Source organism: Typopeltis vanoorti, chromosome 19, assembly GCF_054136105.1.
Source record: "Typopeltis vanoorti isolate ZY-2024b chromosome 19, IOZ_Tvanoo_1.0, whole genome shotgun sequence".
NCBI lineage: Eukaryota > Metazoa > Arthropoda > Arachnida > Uropygi > Thelyphonidae > Typopeltis > Typopeltis vanoorti.
In genome coordinates, this window is record NC_143567.1 from 28,207,827 (window position 1) to 28,221,263 (window position 13,437).

Consider the following 13,437-nt stretch of genomic DNA (forward strand, 5'->3'; position numbering starts at 1 on the left):
AATATCTTCCAGTGAATGTGAAAGGGGTTTTTCTCAGATGAAAAGGGGTTTTATTTAGATGACCTTCATCTAAGTCATCTCTGCTTGTACAGATAACTTCTGCACTGATGTTCATCAGGATAGTAGGTTCTCCTCTCACTCAGTTCAACCCTAGCAAATATGTGTACTCATGGGTGCTCGGAAGTCGTCATTTTGCAGTTGATACCAAAAACAAGAAGCGATCTAGAGACGACGAGGGTATATTGGAGGATATGTTAAAAATATAGAAGTTGCTGTAATAAAATCTTCATGCTGAGTACCGGCACCTTTTTTTCCAGAAAAAAAAGCACTGGGTAAAACTGTTTTTAATTTGACTTTCTTCAATGGATATAAATTTTATATTACACTTTGTATATTAAAAAACATAAATCGAACTGAACTCGGGAAAATAAAATCCAAGTTAATGCGATCCTTGAGCTTGATGTCTGCTGCAAAGAGTTTTTATTTGAGGTGCTGATTTAGTCATTTTCAATCTCAAATCCCCATGGTTTGTGATATCCAGATGATTTCTATTTTTCAGTAGCAAGTCATTTACAGCACTAAAGCCACATTCAACTAAATATGACGACGGGAAGGGCAACAGTTTTTTTTTTTTTTTTTGCAAAACTAGTTGAATTTCGGTATTTCGTTTCTGTCTCGTCAGAAAGCCATGCCATTTTTCCTTTTATGTTGCTAATGGACTCGTCATTTTGCTTTTCTGAGAGTTCTTCTTGATGCTGTATTTATGTTGACTGCTGTACTAGTGATGTCAGCTTTTTCTCGGAAAGTCAGGGTTGAAACATCGACAATTTATCGCCGACAATGGTGAGTTTTTTTAGTATATCAGTGATGAGGTGACGAATGCAACATTATTTTCTAGTTGCTCCCCAAAATATTGAAATTCCCCCCTGTGGAGCTTACGCCCCACGTTAAGAAACACTGTTCTAAGTGAATGTGTCCTTTTAAAATAGTATTCTCTGTACATAAGCCAAGGGTTGGGTAACAGTTAACATGTTTATATCAAAAATGGCAATGGAAAGCAAATCTTTATGATGTTAAACAAATACTAACGGCCAACCATGACTTTGAAAGGCAGGTGCTAACTCAACAAACAATGTCAGATGTTTTAGGTATTGATCGGTATTTAATGTGCGTATAATCCCCAGATTATATACCCTTGGCTCAAATTTCGAATCTAGTTTTACCTTTTGCTTGTAATTCCCACTTTCTAGAGTCAGATATCAACTGACAATAGCACAACTAATTCATTGTATTCAAGCAGCGTTACATTGTCCATTGAACTCCGCTATTATGATTGTTCCCAATGAGTATATTTTTTCTTAGCCTACTTTTTTTTCCCCTTCTTCTTTTTGCAAGAGGATACATCTCTGCTCCCATCAGTTTAATCGATGATAACCATGCCCTTCTGGTTGGAAGCATGTAGGTCAGAATCTCCATATAAAACCCAATTTTGTCATTTGAAAGTGAACTAGCCGTTCTCATAAGTTATGGGAGAAGTTTTTCCTCCCGTAATCTAGTGAGATTTTTCATCTCTCAAAGTAAAGCGGTCATAATTACAAGCACTAATTACTTCTGTAAATAATGTTTGTAATTATTTTTAATGATCCTTTTTATTTGAAAATCCATCTCTTTTAGAATCAAAAAGTGCAGATGACGTTGTTCTTCAGACTATGCAGTGATGGAAAGACAAGAAAAGCTGAAAAATAAAGTAATAGCAAACAAAAATGTACTTCGAAGACTGCTAGAGAAGCATAGATCATACAATGGATGAAAAAAAAAAAAAAAACCGAACCGCCTACCCCATGTTATTTCTTGTGTATTGTTATGGCTAACTTTCTTTAAACATTCTATACTCAGTCGAAAAGGTCTTAACAACATTACTTATTCCTAATAACTTCTTTTAAAAATTTTAATGTCCTTCTTCTATCATAGCTAACAAACTGGACAGTGAATGAAGTTTCAAATAAAATACACTTCGAGATTTCAATTATCTCGATATTAAGTATTTGTTCTAAATAACATTTACTCATCTCTAAGAAAAAGGGATGCATATGGTCTGACTGGAAAATAAAAATCCTACTTCCTCTTCTAATGGTCGACTAACTTGAAAACCATCTTTCGTTGGTCTACAGCTAAGAAAACGATCTTTTCACAGGGCTATAATAGCGCCTAATATTCTGGTATACAGATCATTATAAGTGAATGCAATATTGCACTTTTCGATCTCTATCCTACTTATTACACATCTCTTGTAATTTCTATTTCAAAATTAAGTGGTAGAGAAAAGTAATTTGAATGTAGCTTTGGAGCTGTAAACGTTAATTGAACTACGTGGTCAAACGAAATATGTGAACTTTTAAATAGGTCCTGATAACTGGAAAGCTCTAATAAAGCGAATTGGGTTGAAGATACAAAAAATAAACAATAGTTTACTTTTTGTATCTTCATATTATACTGGCAAAAATGCTTAATGTTTCTGCCAACTCGCTTCCTGACTCACAGTATCGCCTTAACAAGTACATCGCATAAATAGTCGAAACATCCGAGTATATTGTTGTTATTTTGCTTTCGTAATCAGTTTGATGTTGGTTTGTTTTCAGTGATGTAATGGTATTGTCCATAAGGATCATATAATGCAACCAAAGTTGAACGAGTCGGAAATAAAGTATAACAACTGTATTCATATAAGCAAATTGAGAAGGCTTGTGTAGATCTGTGGAAATGACGGTTGCACCCATAGCGCTAGGTAGACTAAAAAAAAGACGGTTCTAAGCTGGATAACATTTTCTTTTATTGAAAGGTTTTTCATCCCATAAAGTCAAGAAAATCTACCGTAGAACTCGCGCTATTTCAAATAATGCTATATGGGTGAGGGACCACGAGATGGCGGCTGGCGTCTTTCCTACTCTCCTCTCGGGATGCCAATTAAAATCACTAACAATGTTGGGCCAGTTATTCTGTGATTATCTAAGAGGAGACTAGTGCCTAATAGTCTTCAAAAGTTAGGGCTAAATAATGTATTCTGCCTTTAGGGAACAAAAGATGTTAACGGATAATTCAGCTTGCGTTTCGATTTCGATAGGAGCTGTAGCAAATCAGACTCTGATCTTCTGCTGCAACTTATCAATTCATTGAAAAAATTTTAATTTTTTCAATAGCATAAAATTTTATTTTATGTTATTGAAATAAAATTAAAATTTTATTTTATAAAATTAAAATTTTATTTTATAAAATTAAAATTTATAAAGAAATTGCTTTCTTCTGCTATCATGTAGCACCATTAATCTTTCATATCTTCTATAAATATTTTTTGTATCTTCTATAAATATCTTTTTTTCGTGCGAGGGCGTAACATCGCTGCGTTTTATAAACATGAGGTTGTTTCTCTAAACATCGTTGTATATTCAGAAGTTATGCCTGACAAGTTACAGAAAGGTCATGAGTCATCGGATATTTATAGATCATTGATGTTTACACAGTGTGAAAATCTCGGTCTTCTTTTTATTAAGATTCGCTGCTGTTTATTTTAATAAAGACAAGCACGTATCCTCTCTGTAAATCCACTTATCCAAGCTTTTTTTAGCAATGAAAAGTTAACATGTTTGACGACGTAATAGTAAATTGAGTACATTGATACTGTTGATTGATTCTTTTTTTTCTTCCGGTTAGAATAATAAGCTTATTTTTCTAGTTAATATAAGGAAACTGACAATTTAAAAAAGTCTAGCGTTCAGGTACTTCCTTCCCCCCCCCCCCAAAAAATGGAAATAGTTCACGTGTTTGCAAAAAAAAAAAAAAAAAAAGATTGCAATGTAATGTGATGGGCTCAGAAAAATGGAAAGGAAATCGTGATATTCAAAATGAAGTGGATATATTAGTGGATTTTGATTACTCCAACATGAGCAATTAAAATAATAAATAAAATAAAAAAATACATGATGGAGACCGTATTTTTAAACCTTTTCTTAAACATCCGTACTCAATACGGATTTCAGGATCAGTTTGGGATTTTGCAGCTACCAGCTGCAGATCAGTTAAAATTCTATAAAAAAAATACACACAGAGCAGTAAAAATATTATGACTAGGGCGAGTCCATTCCGTCAGGTGGCACTCGCATCGCAGCAAACTTCAGTATACGTGATATTGGATGTGCGTGTCGTATTATCCATTCGACGTTGTTTATCAATACGGGCAATGTGTGTGTGTGTGTGTGTGTGTGTGCGCGCGCGACTGCTATTGGGCAGAATAGCAGTCGCTATTCTGCCCAATAAGGTAAGAATGGGTGCCTGCACATGGCGAACGCACGTTGTCTAGCCCATAAGCGAAAAAATTATAGCACGACTAACCATGAAATTTAACCAAGGGATGAATATCAACGTATCCCAAACACAATCCAAAGCACCGTCCCTCCGTAAGGGCCTCCGAAGTAGGAACTTCGTAAAGTACTCATGATTACGTCTAATAAGCGAAACTATACCTACAGTTAGCATCGGAGACGTCAATAAATAGTAAAATGTAGTCTTTTCGAATGAATTTCGTTTCCTGCTATGTCCTGTGGTTAAAGGATTAGGCAAAAATCTGAGAATAGGAATTTCCCCCGCATCTCACTGTACAGCAGAAACGGACAGGAGGTCATAGCAATGTGGCACCAGGACAATTTCATGAGAATCTCTTGGAAACCCCGTAGACCTATGAATACTGCAAAGTACCTATGCGTCTTGGGTGATCAGGTACACTCCTTCATAGTCACTCTCTACCCAAGTAGCAGAGGTGTGTTCCAGTAAGATAACACGCCATACCAAAAGGTCGTTATGTGTTTGCCAAAGGGTTTCCGAATACAAGCCGGTTTGCTGAATACGAGCAACGAAGTCCAAGTGCTACCATGACCACAGAATTCGCCGGATGTGAATCCCATAAAACATTTATAGGATGGCACAGATCGAAAGATCCAACATTTGAATCCTCCACAGGAATACTCGCAGATCAACCTCCTACAACATTCAAAAGATTTTACACAGCCTGTCACAATGTCAATGTCAATAGAATGTGGAATTCAGACACATGCACACACAAGATTTATTATTAAATTGAAATATATATTGATCTTTAATTGACCATAATTTATAAACATCTAATACCAACAAGTTTTGGTGACGGGACTGTTCGGCTTCTTCAGGGCTTATAACGGTAAGAGAAAAAACTCAAAGTGGCTGGTACAGAGAAAATGGAGTAACACTATCCTATAAATTAAACATTAAAACAGAACGCGTAACATTACATGCGTGGAGCGTGTTGTGTGTTAGTCACTGTTATGAGAGCACGTTCTGTAGTTTTGAGCGAAATTAAACTCTGGCACACTGAGTGATCTTATTAAGGTTTTCCATATGTCAGCTATTATCATTCCCTGGTTTCTGTTAAGATTTTCTCCAGAACGGAGGACTACTAGGCTTCCTTGAAATTTCTACAACGGACATCTTCTAGGTAAGGCATGGAGCTGCTGTCCCAATCAATGGTATGGTTAGTAAGCGCGAAACAATAAGCTAGACCTGAGTTGTCTGTTCTGTTGTTATTAACATCTCTTATATGTTCCATTGTAAAAATTTCCAAGAAGCTGTTGTAGTCCTCCATTCTGGAGTAAATCTTAACAGAAACCGGGGAATGATAATAGCTGACATATGGAAAACCTTAATAAGATCACTCAGTCTGCCAGAATTTAATTTCGCTAAAAACTACAGAGCGTGCTCTCACAACACGCTCCATGCGTGTAATGTTACACATGTTCTGTTTTAATGTTTAATTTATATGATAGTGTTACTCCATTTTCTCTGTACCAGTCACACTGAATTTTTTCTCTTACCGTTATAAGCCCTGAAGAAGCCGCACAGCCTCGTCGGCGAAACTTGTTGGTATTAGATGTTTATAAATCATGGTCAATTAAAGATCAGTATATATTTCAATTTAATTATATGTTTGAATGACCAAATATAATCTAAACAAGATTTATTATTATTATTATTATTATTATTATTATTAAAGTGAATATCACAATATACTTGAATGTACCCAGCCTCTAATACTGTTCAAATAGTGTGGCAGAATTTTCAAAAAATCAACAGCACTTGCCAGCATAACAAGGAAAGTGAGGTTATAGTATTACTTCCAAGTTTCAATGGAGTCCAAAGCCTCTTTCAGGGCAAGTTATGTTTTAAATGAAAAATTTATGACTTTCTTAATAATACTACAAGCTATAAATTATTTATGCAAATTAATACGGTATCAAGTTTTATTGAGATGAACACGAAAGAATGCGAGAATCCAGTAGGATAAAAATTCATGTAGAGACTTACGCAATATTTATAGTCCAATCAATTTTTCGCTCTTTCTTTTACTGCTCTTTCGGTGTTTCGTCAAAACAAGTTTAAAAAATTAACGTATAAATGAACAGAATTACCCTGTCTGCGTCTACAAAAAAAAAAAAAAAAAAGACACGAAAGAAGAGCTACAACACAATACCAAACCTCCAACAGTGTTTGTCATAAGCTGTTAGGGAAAACAGCGTACATTCTATAAGCGCTGGAGCATACATATATAATTACATGAAATTACTATAATCACTGTAGTAACTGAAAGCCAAAAACTAATTAAAGAGAGAGAGAGAGAGAGAGAGCAATAATAAAGCATAGCTTTAAGGTGTTTTTTCGCCATGTTTTTTTCTCTTTGGTATACCTTTGATTTCGTTTATGATACTATATATATTCGATACATTTTTTGGTCGTCGGTCAACTTGTCGAGAACAAATCGCGAATTCAATTTACGAAGGCGCAAACTCTCGGTCAACTGACGAAGGCCAAACTCTCGGTCAACTGACGAAGGCCAAACTGTCGGTCGTTTGTCATGGTCAATTAATTCGTTAAATGAGTTTTTTTTTATATCGGTTTTTGGTATACTGTTGAAGGTCGTGGTTGCTGACGCTTGAACGTTTTCAATGGTGTCGTATCGCTTTCCTTTCATCGGCAATTGAAGTCGGAAGAAGTCACAGGGTGCTAAATCAGGTGAATACGGCGAGTGATCCAACACACAAACTTGGCTCAAAAACTGTCTCAAAATGTTCGAACGATGAGATGGTGCATTATCGTGCAAAAGTAACCAGCTGCTTGCATCACGATATTCATGCCGTACGCGACGAATTCTTGCTATCAATCGCTTCAAAACTTTGAAATGAGATAAAGAGATAAAACTCACCATTGACCGTTTGGCCAGATGGAACGAATTCTTTGTGGATAATGCCCTTGGAATCGTAGAAACAAATCAGCATTGTCTTTACGTCTGATTTCTCCAAGCGACTTTTTTTTTTTTTTTCAGATGCCCGTCTTCTGGTGGTCTACACTCAGCACTCTGCCGCTTTGTTTCGGGCTCATTCTCAAAACACTACGTTTCGTCACCAGTAACGATGATTTCAAGGAAGTTTAGAATTTATGCCATGTGGGATTCCCAGAATAAGGATTAACCAACCTATTTTCATAGGGTTTCGAATGCCTGCACGATGAAGTGTGGATCTACGCGTGAGCGTAAATCAGATAGGAATCGGGATAGAACGCAAAACAAGTTAAAGACGTTATAATTAGTATGAGGACATGTAATGAGTATTTGAATAAATTTGACATGACCCATTAATAATAATAATATGATGATGATAATAACGATATTATTATTATTTGCATATTCAGTTTACAGAATTCGCAAGAGTAACAAGAAACACGAAATAGAATAATGAAATCTTTGACAAATGAGTCCATTTCGGGCCTTATCCAAAGGCCCAGGAATGGAGTAAGTATTGTCGTAAAATGTGAAATGACTCTAAAATGGCCGTTGAGATGGTGTTATATTAGTATTTTATGCAGTTGAGATGGTGTTATATCTTGGAAGCTCAACTTTTCCAGATGTTTCATAAATGCTCTTGGTATTGTTCCTAGCACTTCTATGACAATTGAAACTTTTGTTGCTTTCTTGCTACCTTCAGTTTTTCATGACTTTTTTTTTCGTATTCTACTATCAACTAACATTGCCACATCAATAAATTACATACGTTATTTTTCGACTAGTGATGTCTGGCATATTATGTTCATGATGTCTGTCTGAATTTTGAAGTCCCATAATCTCTTGGCATTTTCAATAACGTTTTCAACTGTGTTTTCCCAAGGGATTTTACAGGTTGGAAAACCATGTTTTTTGCATAAATTCCAGTGTACAGCTTTTGCTATCCGATGATGCCTTTGTTTAGAGTCTACTCTTTATGGGCAATTTTTATTTTGAAGAACTGATTAGATAGTCCATTGTCTCTTCTTTTCAATCTTCCCCTTTATTGCATTCGTTTGTAGTAGTAGTTGTTCTTGAGCATCAAGTATCAGACCTTCTGTTTCTTTCTTGACATTGCCCTGCTGAAGCCATTGCTAAAGTTCCTTATATAATACTTCGTACCTGAGTGTTATTGTATGATGAATGATGTGAAAGGGAGACATTGTATGAGGTATTGTACGAGGACTGATGTGAAAGAGTTAATGAAAGGAAAAATCAGAAAGAGAAGATGAAGTTTTTGAGTCTACTGCCACGCTATGATAGAGGCGAACTAAGAAGAAGAGCGATAATGAATCAATACGCAAGTTGTGCAGAAGGAATGATGTAGAGTTCGTGTACCTGTGACTTGAGTTTGATGGTTTTTGAATACAATATTCTTGAGAACCAGTAGATGGGAGGAAAACAGCAGTATCACTCAGTCCACTAAAATATTTTGAAACGCCTAATGTTGCAATCTCGCTACCATTTAAAACTTTTCGCGACCACACTAGTTTCTTTCTTTATTAGTCATTATCAGCACAGTTGCTTCTTGCTCAATGTAAGACAGTGGGTTCAGTCTCTCTAATGTTGTACCAGGGGCGAATGCTGGTATTAAAATTCACGCTTGCTCTTGTTATTATTCAGGGAGTAAGAGGTGTGATTGAAATCTGATTAGCGGAATAATAAATTACTGACCATTTAAAACTATAAATTTAGAAATTTATGTACATTTAATTATACAAATACAACATTTATTTTACAAATGATATTCTATCTTTTTCAATTTAGCTACTGGAATACAAATTCTACCCTGCGGTTCTTCTTTATGAACTGGTCAATAACATCGTCATAAAAAGTTGGTTGTAACTTAATGTTCTCAAGCAACACGCACACTCGTAAAGGCTGACTGAAGTTCACTGGCTAGAGCTACTTTGACTGCGTATGGCCTGTGTTTAAGACGACGTGAAGGGAGCGGAAATGGTTATGCGCGCACATGAAATCACAGTGCTGCAGCGAGGCCCTGGAAGCGCCTACAACCGAGCAAGCGAAGGTAGCTTTGACTAGACGAGCAAGCTTTGCGTTGTGTATCGGCCTTCGATACACAACGCAAAGCTCAATTATTGCCGCGCAAGCGTAAGACATCTTCTGTCTACAAAAATAAAAGCCTAAATGGAATGCTTATAAATGCATGCATCTATTAACAAATAAATAGTACTTCTTTCTCAATTAATGAGCTTGCACAACAAGCATAGAGAATTCGTCCCTGGTTGTTATCCTTCAAGATATTGCCCCTGAATTTCTTATTCTGTTTTTATCACTACACAAGACTTGATTTGAAGGGTTGTTGTTGCTTTTATGTTAAATTTTCTTTCTTCTCTTACCTTTCCTTCCTTCCTGCTAGGACTGCATCTGTTGTCATGCACGCAGTGTTCAACACAAGGCACCAAGAGAGGCAATGGATTCCAGATGTTTGACAAATCTTTGAAAATATCCAAATTAGCACTATTGCAACTGGGTGGCCAGGTGACTTGGTGCAATCATTCGCTCCAGACTGGATATCAGAATATGTGAATGGCCTTCCAGCTACCCACAGAAACATTTACACATGACGATTCTACCTCCAATTTTGTGCTAGCAAACCTAGGCTCTTCTGCAACATCAGCATCAAGGAAAGGAGCAAAGAGCAATGTGGGCAACTCAAGTGCATCATAAACAAATGATTCATGCAAAGGCCGAAAGTTATAAGTCATACGCTATGTTAATAAGGAAACCATATCATACTTTAGCTATATCTTCAACAACATTGCTAATAACTTCCTTAACATCTGATGATTCTTGTTCCTTTACATGTGACAAAAACTTTCAAAAGTTCTGACAACTAATCATGAGATGCACTGACTTTACCATCATATACTCGTATGATAACTGTAACTACTTTTAAATATGTATATCTTATATCTTTCATAATTACAATAGGATTCTTACATGGATTTTCAAGAAATAAAGTTTGAAAAAAATGGGCTAAATGCGGAGAGTAGTTTTAATGAACTTTTAAACTTATTTCAAATATCACTGATTCATGAAGAAAGGCTTCACTATAAACAGCGTCACGTGCAGTCAACTCATTGAACTAATGATTGTTACATTTTAAACACAATTACTTTCCCATTTAGAGTTTCTTCTGATAATTAATTACTAATTCCCAACTTGAAAAAAAATCATTAACAGCTCTGCAAATCAATCATGCACATACTGTACATGTAACGGTATGCTATAAATATAAATATCCAAAGATAGCGAGGTTAGGCTTAACTACACATGGTTCAATACTTATACAAGCTGATGCCGTACTAAACTAAAAATATTCAACACACAAATATGCCCACCTCACTCCAAGAAAGGAATTTAACTGAGTATTACACAATTATAAAAATAACAACTTTTCAATTTAATAATAATAATAATAATTCTTTCTTTAATTGCGAAACATTTACAAACATTTAGAGTCTAAACTTTCGATAATCGCATATTAATTTATATTATGAAGAATGTAAAAAAAATATTTAAAAAAATTAATTAACAGCACAATTAAACTTTTGAAGGTCATAGAATGAACCAAAACGGCATTTTTATACGTTACGGGATAAACCACTAATATGAAAAAGTCTTATCCTCTTAAGAGACTATTAAGATTATGTAATCGCATGGTGCACTCACTTGAAATTAAGGATTAAAACTGTGCAACGTTTAGAAGTCTTTCAAAACTCATTTTCCAAAATTAGTCTACGTAATTGTGACGCAGTTAGAGAGAATATCGATCGAAGTGTTTAAAACAATGAGTTTGAAGAACAGTAAGATCTGCAAATTGACTAAGTGTATTTTAAAAAGAACAGACGGTTCCGCATACAGTATGACAAAGGGGATTCGAGATCTTAATTTATATAATGCAATATAAACGCACTGGATTTAAGCTATCAGGCAGCATTTAAATTTCAAAAATGACCGAGATATACTTTATATATTCGGCACATTTGGCAGAATTATTACTACACATGTCGGCTACTGATTTTTAAACTTGAATTTAATACCGTGTTGGACCTCCTTTAGTACGAATAATAGTACATATGTGGTTTGGCATAGATTCCATAAGGTTTTGGATTGCATCTACATCTAAAACATACAAGGCGTTCACCAGACAGTCTCTTAACTGGCTCAGATTTGATGGAAGAGGTCTTTGCTCCCGGATCTGTTTTTCTATCATGCCCTATACATTCTCAATAGGGTTTTGTGGTGGCCAGGGAAGATGGTGGAAGTCGCTGTCATGCTCGAACTACTGCTTAACAATTCTTGCACGATGAACAGTAGCATCGCCATCCATGAAACAACAGTCACCTGCTGGATGAAAATTGAACATTGAAGGATGGATTTGATCGGCAACAAATTTCATATATTCCTTGGAGGACAACTGACTATCCAGCAATACCAACGTACCCGATCCGTACCAACAGAACATGTCCCATAATATGACACCACCTCCAGGACCTTGAGTTGTGTTTCCAAAGCAAGTTGGGTCCATTGCTTCATGGGGCTCCCACCACACTCTGCCTGCCGTGACTCATCAGACCAGATAACTTTTCCAATCTTCTAGTATCAAATAATGGTGTTCCTGACACCACTGCAGACGAACTTTTCGGTTTCTCGCAAAATTAGTGGCTTCTGTATAGCATTGCGACTGCTAATACCGATCTTCTTCAATTCTCTGTGCATAGTTCGGTGAGATATGAGTTGGAAATAGCCTTCATAAACGGGAAGTTCTGTTTTTCCGTACAAGCCTTCTCTGACGACGACGATCTCCTTCCTAACAGACTGTCTTAGGATCGCAGTTACTCCTCTGAGATAAGCAATGTGGATTATTTTTTCACTTATTCAACATAAGATTTCATCTGCTGCTTTCAAAATCGTGACAATTACTTAATACCAGCATTCTTAAATAGTTGCCTAGATTACGTGCTGACGCACGTGACCAAGTATTTTGCATATACGCTGAGTAAGTGACGTTTACATATATCTGCATAAAGGTTTCTAATTCCGCGGTCGGTATGTGTACTTGTCCAACTAAGTGAAAAATGATGATAAATTGGTAGTTTCTGTATCGCAGTGCCTAGGAGGATCTACAAGAAATTTCCTAATGGTTTTTTATAATATTCATTTTGTTCAAAGACATGTGAGAGGTGATTAATTTCTTTTTAAAGTTCATCTGGATCATTTAAAAGAGAGCGTGTTCTATGTCCCAAGGTGGAAATAGTTCCGAGTTTTTGTGGTGGAAAATGATGAGAAAGACTGTGAAGGATATCTATTAGTATGAGTTGGTTTTCTGTACTTCTAGATCCTCCTAGGCACCGCAATACAGAAAGTGCCAATTTTAAAGGTAGCATCTTAATCCCATACACCAGTTCGGTCTCCCAAAAATTGGCTAAAGTCTTTAAGAAGTACAACATCAGGATGTTATTCACTACACTTCCAAAAATCCGATCTCTTATAAGCCATTCTAAGCCTAAGTATTACAATCTGAAATATCCTGGCGTATATAAACTATGGTGTGACTGTAATGCTCCTTATTATGGTCAAACTAATGTCAGTGGAACTTTGTATGGAGGAACATAAAAGAGACATCTGCAGCCATATTCTCTTCTCTAACAATCCTCATGAAGATTTTCAAGGTCACTCGATTTCCTGGGATAGATCTGAAAACATTTTCCACTGCCATGATGAATTTGAAAGAAAGATAGTGGAATCCAGGGAGATCGTCCTTAATCCTGAACATTACAACAATTTAAGCTATAACATCCCTGATAGCCATACTGCTGTTATTCAGTACTGACGTTCTCGAGAGTCTGCTCCCACGCATACAACAAACAATGGCACGTAAAATAGAACAACTTGAATGTTAATGCAACGTTTTTTATTTCGATTATGTACTACAATTTATCTGTGCTTCGCAGTTTTTTAGAATCTTCAGTTTTTATTACTGTTTCCTCTTCCTAAAAAGATACCTGATGAAG